The sequence below is a fragment of the Panthera pardus genome, unplaced genomic scaffold, assembly GCF_024362965.1.
Source record: "Panthera pardus isolate Hobbes unplaced genomic scaffold, ASM2436296v1 HiC_scaffold_24, whole genome shotgun sequence".
Taxonomy (NCBI): Eukaryota; Metazoa; Chordata; class Mammalia; order Carnivora; family Felidae; genus Panthera; species Panthera pardus.
The window spans coordinates 101,142,922-101,150,334 of record NW_026526810.1 but is presented as its reverse complement, the minus strand read 5'-3'; the positions used below and the strand labels follow the sequence as shown (position 1 = coordinate 101,150,334).

The following is a 7,413-nucleotide window of genomic DNA, read 5'->3' as shown; positions in this document are numbered from 1 at the left end:
CGGCATCAGGGTAAAGACCAAATCCAGGGTGGGCCTATAAGATTCCTTGCTAAGACCTCAGAAAAACATAACTTTGTGCTGCATAGATCCTTTCAAACAGACAAAAAAAAAAAAAAAAAAAAAAAAAAAGACTTCTGAAGATTTTAAGAGCATGCCTGGCAGATACCCCACCCCCTCCCTCCTGTTAAACAATAGGTCCCCATGAATCTTAGGAGCATTTCCCATAAAAGCTGCAAAGGGAACACAAGGTAAAAGAGGTTATCTCAAAAAGATTTGTGGGTTTGATCTCTGTCTAATGAGATAGATAATCAATTGATACACAGAAAGCCCATATCATTTTTAAAGTAATTGTATCAGTGCGGACAGAATAGAACAAAGACAATGCAAAATAGTATTTGGATCTCTGCATCCCTACAAGCAGGAGAGAGTCTGAGAAAATGCCTCAGTTGCATACACAGTCTCCTTTTTTTATGGGAAAGGAAGGATAACTTAGTGATGGAACCATGATCCCACAAGATGGAAGAACTCTGGAGACTAAATCCAGTGAGAACTGGCTCCTCATGAAGGAACGGGAAACATGTGCCTGCAACTGAAACATTGCAGTGTTTCAGATGGTAGCTACACTTGTGGTGACCATAGCACAACATAGAGACTTGTTAAATTACTTTGTTGTACATCTGAAATTAATGTATGTAACACTGTGCGTCAACTATACTTCAATTAGAAAAAAATTGGGCTATATATCAGTAACCTTTGTGCCTCCCATTTCCACCACCATCTCTTTTGAATGGTTGTGCTCCTTCCCCTTTTGAATAGGTATATGCCTATCCTATTCCTACCCTGCCATTGTATATTGAGTGCATGGAAGGCAAATATTTTTTAATCTTAATTTGCACATCTTAAAATGGAGAGGGATGATGCTTGAGGAGATGTGATCCAAGGAAACTAGCCCAGGGAACCTCATGCCCATCTGTAATGAGTTGCTGGGCTTCAAGCCTGAGCCTGATGCTATAACGAGATCAAATTTGTGGGAATTATTAGGAGAAAGTGACTATAGTTTGAATGTGGGATTAATGCAAATAATTTTTGGCCAAAGTACAGAAGTAGAGATTTTAAAATATGATCCTATATTATTTAACACTGCTCCCACTGAGAAATGGGGTCTATAATCCTTTCCTTTAAATCTTGGAAGCGGAGTGATAGGAAAGAAGTAATGTTATGTAACTACCATGGCTAGTTCATAGAAGGCTTCTGCTTGTTCACCAGTACTTTCACGTTGGATCCTGCGGCTACCATGTGAGCAGTCCAACTGCCCTGAGCTTACCAAAGCTGTGAGGAAGCTTCAATTAACTCACACAACCAGACAACATGGACAAGGTCTGGGACCACACCGCTGATGGAGAGACGCCTTGCCAAGTCTCTAGATGTTCTAACTCTACACCGTTCCATTTCCAACCTTGGTCTGACAGCTACTACACAAGAGACCCTGTACTGGCATCCAGTCCAGTTTCTCCCAAAGTTCTAAACCCAGAGACCATGAGAGATGATGATGACATGATTGCTGATGTTTAAAACCACAAAGTCTTGGGATGATTTGTTGCATGGCAATAAATACAGTCACAGATCAAATAATGTCCATTTATTTCTTGCCTACTAAAGCACAGTATAACAGCCCATTAAGTGACTATCAATTACATAATATATATTTTAAATTAGAAATGCTAACTTTAGGGGCGTCTGGGTGGCTCAGTCGGTTGAATGTCTGACTTTGGCTCAGGTCATGATCTCGCAGTTGGTGAGTTCGAGCCCTGTGTCGGGCTCTGTGCTGACAGCTTGGAGCCTGGAGCCTGCTTCAGATTCTGTGTCTCCCTCTCTCTCTGCCCCTCCCATGCTCATGCTCTGTCTCTCTCTGTCTCTCAATAATAAATAAATGTTAATAAAAAAATTAAGAAAAAATAAATGCTAACTTTATCTAATTATTTTTTATTTATCATTGCTCACTGAAACTTTATGCGATTTCCCCGTACTGTGTTTTCATGAGATGCTGTAAGTTCTTTTCATACCTCTGTAGAAATATTCAGACCATATATATTTTTAAATGCATGTAATTCTTCATGAAAACAGTGAATTTCTTTCTGACCTCTTCATTTGAATATGTTAATATCTGACTCAGTTTCCAGGTCTTAGAGATAGTAATTTGGAGGTTTTTAATGGAAAAGACATTAAAATATTTACCAGTGGTATCCCAACAGCAGTGCCCTGAGTTTTAATTACACTAGAACTGAAATCCTGAGAAGTGAAAAATAGTCATACAGAAGTGGTTTTGCTTGTCTGTTTGTTTGCAAAATTTCCAGTTTATCGATTGTGAAGACTAGGATCCCCAAACCTCAATAGTTCCAAATGGCCCCTATCTCTCCATCCTCCTCCCTAGAACAAAAGATATCAGACAGGTGTCTCAGAGCCTGAAGAGATAAAGGAGATACAGCTCTGGAGAGGTTGTGGAGAGAGTGGCCACGATCTCCCTGGGTAAGTGGAATATATATGCTTCTAGGCTACAATGGTGTGGTAACCGTATTTCCTAAAACATACCTACCTCATTTTTAAATGGAGTGATAGATAGGAGCAGTGATGTTGGTCTGTGTCCCTGAGGGACAAATGGGACGAGGCAAGAGAGAAGCATTCCTGATGGCATTGCTTTAGCAAGAGCTACAAAGACTCGGTGTACTGAATTTAACGGAAAAGTGGAGGGAGTGTGTAGCCCACAAAATGAGGGTAAGGGTGACATTTGTGAGGTTAGTCTCAGGCAGCAGGAAGGAGGAGGATTTCCAGAACCCTTCCCACCTTAGTTGTTTACCCTTGGGCAGAAAGGGTATCTGGAGTGGGATGAGAGTGAAGCAGGGCCCTTGAATTCTACCAGAGAATCTAAATATTACTTGAAGAAGAGGAAGATAAGGAGAGAAGGAGGAAGAAAAAAAAAGTTGTGAAAGAAGAAGGTTTATTTATAATCCCTTGACTTTCTTGCTAGTTTAGAAAACTCTATGACACTAACACATAGAAAAACTTAGTTTTTCCTTCTTCTTCTCTTTATTTTTTAAAATTTATGTATTTAGTTTGAGAGAGGGGGGAACACGCAGAGAGAGGCAGAGACAGAATCCCAAGCAGGTTCTGCACCATCAGTGCAGAGTCCCACAGTGGGCTCAAACTCACGGACCGTGAGATCGCGGCCTGAACTGAAATCAAGACTCAGACGTTTTACCAACTGAGCCACCCAGGTACCACCACCCCCCACCCAGTCTTCTTCTTTTCTTAATTAAACTTACAGAATAGACAGAAAGTCCATGGAAAAAACAACAAAGGGAAAAGCGTGGGAAACATTCATCCAGATCATGGGTCCTTTAACATCAAAATTCATAGCTGTCTCTTACCAACCTGACCGTAAGCTAGTGAGGATACTTGCCTTCCTGTTTGACTGGTAGTTCTCTCCATTTTTTTCTACTATCATTCTACTGTGCCTTAGATGTATATAGCAGGTTATGTCCACAGAGCACAAAATATTATACAAGTCATCTCATTCATCTTCAATCTCTGGAATTTTATACCCATGTGAAAATTTCCTAGCCAGATCCTATAAATTCAAAGATGTACATCTGGGTTAATTTATCCAAGGGGCTTTTAGATGATGAGAACCATCAGGAGCTATTTTTAGAATAGAGGGAATGTAGCATTTTTAAAAATACAGATTCCATCGACTTGAGGCCTCTGAGTTGCTAAAAGCAGCCTTTGGAGCAGAAGTCATCAGCAGGAACTCAATAATCCCTGAATTGGAAAGGCCACACAGTGGCATGGGAACTGACATTCTCTCTTGGGAGTCAGTAAGTGAGGCAGATGGCTCCCAAGTTAAAGGCATATTCTACCCTATTTTTCTGTACTGATGGTACAAAGAGGTGGGTATATCACTTTAAGATGGCCTCTAAAGCTACCCATATACTGTAATCAGATTTCAATTAGCAAGAAGGAAGCTAGATAAGTTGGAAAGAGTTTGGACTCTCAAGAGAATCTAGGCTTTAACTCTTACCAGTTTTTTTTGTTTTTTTTTTAAGTAAAGAAGTAGGAAAGCACGCATCTTGGAATTGCTAGAAGACAGAATGAATTTGGAGAGGATGAATGGCAGACGAAGATGGAAAGACAGGCAGTAGCCAGGCCATGTAAGACACGGTCAAAATTCTGAATTTTATTCTGAAAGTAAGGGAAGTTAGTGAAGAGGTCATAGCCAAGAAATTTTGGTCTACCCCTTGGAAACAGAGACTATAGTAATCCTGAAAAATCATGAAAAAGACACCCCTGTCCAACTGCACGTATATCCATATACTTCTCCCTCCAAAAACACACATAAAAATTCTGCCTCTCTCTATAAGTCTTTTTTTTTTTTTAGTTAAGTAGGTTCCTTTCATAAAATCTTTCTCCATTAATGTGGTTTACAATTCCTTAATTTTCCCTATTTTCCTTCTTTGAAAACAAGATAACCATTGGGCCTTGGCATACGTATTGGCTCTCTATGCTATGGGCCAACTGTCACCAAGCTCTCCTTGGAGACACTCACTGCCTGGTGGAGCCTGGTGCCCTGCCACCACCTGTGTCCCTGTCACCCAGGGTCCAGCTATATGATTAGACCACAGTCTTCAATGAGTAACATATTCCTTTCTTGGTCACACTTATGGAGTTTCTGAAGGGCAGTAGAGATTACTGTCAGGCACACATGACCTCCATGTAGACAAGGGAACTGAAGAAATTTATCACTACTCCACTAAGATGCCCCCATAAGAGCAGTTAACCTGGACTCAGAGTGTTGAATTGAAATCTGTAGAACATTTGCCAAGAGTTGTGACCTAGGGGGGCTAAACCTATCTAAATGCTTCCTATCTATTGCTTCAGTTTTACGGGACTGAAGGATTGCTGTTTCTTGTTAGGAAGTTCATTTCAGTCCCTATTACTTCCAGCTTCACACTCAAAGCACTGAGAATTTCAAGTGGCGTATATTCAAACAGACAAGTGTCCTTACATCATTTCTGTATTCACTTCTTAAAATTCTTCCATAATGCTATTGGTTGTTTTTAACTAAATTCACATGGTTCAAGGAAACTGCCCAGACCTGTGGAAGTCACATACCAGAAAGTGAGATTTCTTATACAACCTAACCAGTGCAACCTTAAACAAATTTATAGACAAACTTAAGAAGTAAGGAGTACAGCACCATTCTTGTGGAAAATAGAAGGCATTCATTTTCACAATTGGCCTTTTGATGCCAGTGCACCACCATCCAAACAGATTGTTGATTACTGGTTAAGTCTTGTGAAAAAAAAATTTGTTTTGTAGAAAACCTGGTTGTTATGTAAGTTACTACTGAGTTGTAGGTCTTGGCAGAGTTCCAGTGCTTGTCTTTCTAACACTAACTGAAGGTGGAATGAAACATGAAAATGCAGTACAGTTCATAAGACAGAAGTGGTGTGGAGCTTTTCAATAGCAAGCAACTTTTGTATTTTGAGAAGCATTGTCTTAAAATGTGGATGTGTTTCCAAATTCCAGTGGCTAGAGAAACTGTTGTTGTATTCATTAAAACTGGAATTCCTGATGCTATTGTCCTAGAAGTGGAATTTGAGACCAGACCTAATTGGTTGTTGTGTTAGCAAACATGGCGGCTTGGTGAGTGTAATGAAGTGTCCACAGGAGTACTGAAAAGCAGTTTTACCAGGTCACAAGCTTGACATAACTATCATTTCTATGTCTCAGTTATAGTCCACCTATTTGGTTACTTACCAAAAGATGCTTACTGTTTAGCATTTGAAATATACTTATCATTTGTACCAGTTGAATATGCCTTTCCTTAAACAAACAAACAAACTTAAAAAAAAAAAAAAAAAAAGATTTGTTAGGTTGGACCCACAGCACTGAGGCAAGACACTTCTGATTACCCAAAGCCCTGTGACATGTGGGAGCTAATTTGGCAGATGGGAAGGGTCACTATTCCTGGCCCGTGTGAGTGGCACATACTATTCCTTGCAATCCTTTCAGTTGATTCTTTCCCCAGTCTCAGGTAACTTCCTTACATGCATAGTTTCATCAAGGCTCAGCTGAAAAAGTGATGGCAATATTACGAAGATTTTTGAAGTTCCTTGTGTTGCTCCCTCCTGCGAACTGTAGCTTTTTCAGTTTCCTGGACTCCCAGTCTCATTCCAATTCCATCAGGCTCTATGCTGGTTCCTTCTTGTAGTGCTATGATTGGGAAACTGTCTCAAGACAGTAAACTGGAGCATTTATAGGGCTAACCTATTTGTTCTCATGTCTTAGGCATCACTGCCCTGTATTGCCTGGTATTTAGTGTCTTAAGAACCATTAATTCATATTTTGTCTGTTTTTTTTTTTCTCCTTTGATTGTTTCAAGTGGGATGGTAAATTTTCCATTTGGCTGGAAGTGATCTTCATTCTCTCTTGATTTCACTCTTTATCAGGTTTTCTTCCTATCTCTTCCTCAAAAGTGCTCTACTCAAAGTTTCCAAAGGGCTGCACACTGCAAAAAGCCAATGGTCTCTCAGGTTTCATTACTTAACTAATCAGTTGTACTTAACAGTTGATTACTAAATTTTTAAAGTTTTTATTTAAATTCCAGTTAGTTAACATACAGTGTAGTATTAGTTTCAGGGGTATAATTGAGTGATTCGACACTTCCATACCTCACACAGTGCTCATCCCAAGTGCCCTCCTTAATTCCCATCACCTATTTCACCCATCCCCCACCCACCTCTCCTTGGTAACTGTCAGTTTGTTCTCTGTAGTTAAGAGTCTGTTTCTTGGTTTGCCTCTCTTTTTCCCCCTTTGTTCATTTGTTTTGTTTTGTCAAATTCCACACATGAGTGAAATCATACGGTATTTGTCTTTCTCTGACTTATTTTGCTTAGTATAATACTCTCTAGTTCCATCCACATCATTGCAAATGACAAGATTTCATTCTTTTTTATGGTTGAGTAATATTCCAATATACATATATATATTACCACAACTTCTTTATTCATCAGTTGATGGACAGTTGGGGTGTTTCTATAGTTTGGCTATTGCAAATAATGCTGCTATAAAAATTGGGGTGCATGTATCTTTTTGAATTAGTATTTTTGTATTATTTGGGCAAATACCTAGTAGTGCAAATCCTGAATCACAGGGTAGTTCTACTTTTAACTTTTTGAGGAACCTACATACTGTTTTCCAGAGTGGCTGAACCAGTTTGCATTCCCACCAACAATGCATGACTACTTTGGTAGAAAGGACTACTCATTTTCTTTGAAACACCTTTTCCTCTGGCTCCCAGGATACAATTCTCTTGACCTTTTCCTCTGGCTCCCAGGATACAATTCTACAATTCCT

The 7,413-nt window shown here is 39.6% G+C and overlaps 1 pseudogene; it reads left to right on the top strand.

The window, feature by feature from the left end:
* Positions 1-4,164: 4,164 nt before the first annotated feature.
* Positions 4,165-5,684, top strand: LOC109268179 (protein tyrosine phosphatase type IVA 1-like; annotated as a pseudogene).
* Positions 5,685-7,413: the final 1,729 nt, after the last annotated feature.